Genomic DNA, 1,290 nt, shown 5'->3' on the forward strand with positions numbered 1-1,290 from the left:
AACGGACACAATGCCAAACGGACACGATACCGAACGGACACGATTTCAAATGGACACAATGCCAAACGGACACAATGCCAAACGGACACGATACCGAACGGACACGATTTCAAATGGACACAATGCCAAACGGACACAATGTCGAACGGACACAATGCCGAGGAACCAGAGTTCCCAAAACATAGACTCGATTAATATACAGAGTGGCCCAAAATATTAGACGATGAAGGATTGCCAAATGATGTTAGACATATCAATAGAGATAGCGTTAGAATAACTATATCTCTATATATATGTTTGTATATTAATTGCAAACATTGGCACAAAACCATACTATTTACTTGGTGTGTGCGTGGTTATATTGAACTAAATCGATTAAATCAACACCAGTGATTGACTGGTATTTTATTCCATCGATCTGGGAAGAACGAAATATAAAGAATGATTAGATGGATCAATTATTATAGGAGTTCAGTTAATTGAATCTATCTCAGTGTGTTTTAAGCTAATAAAATTATACTAGACCAGAAAAAAAACTCTAGCTCTCCAATCTTATCATATGCGATAAATCAATTTCTGATTTTGTCTTGTTGGTTTGGTTTATGCTCAATTGTAGGCTAGAAGACATCTGAAGTAAACTCAGAAAACATTAATTGCCTGTCGTAGGGATTCGGATTATCTCCGTCTCAAACTCAAAAAAAGAAGGAACAGAATATTCGGCCCGAAAGAATCAGAGATCTTTCATGTCCAAAAATTCAAAATTATTTTCGTGGAAAGAATGATATGAAACGTTGGAGAAGAAGTGATGAACAATATGAAGAACTGAAAGAGAGGCGGTTCATAAATGTACTCACTGAATAAGTAGATACATTCACCTCGACAACGTCTGAAAGATAATAATGTCTACATATCAATTGAAAGGTGTGTAGGATATCGTTGATGAAAGGCGTACTCTTACTCTTTTACTCTTTTACTTGTTTCAGTCATTTGACTGCGGCCATGCTGGAGCACCGCCTTTAGTCGAGCAAATCGACCCTAGGACTTATTCTTTGTAAGCCTAGTACTTATTCTATCGGTCTCTTTTGCCGAACCGCTAAGTTACGGGGACGTAAACACACCAGCATCGGTTGTCAAGCGGTGTTGGTGGGGTGGGGGACAAACACAGACACACACAGACACACACACACACACACACACATATATATATATATACGACGGGCTTCTTTCAGTTTCCGTCTACCAAATCCACCCACAAGGCTTTGGTCGGCCCGAGGCTATAGTAGAAGACAC

This window comes from Octopus bimaculoides, chromosome 6 (assembly GCF_001194135.2).
Source record: "Octopus bimaculoides isolate UCB-OBI-ISO-001 chromosome 6, ASM119413v2, whole genome shotgun sequence".
Taxonomy (NCBI): Eukaryota; Metazoa; Mollusca; class Cephalopoda; order Octopoda; family Octopodidae; genus Octopus; species Octopus bimaculoides.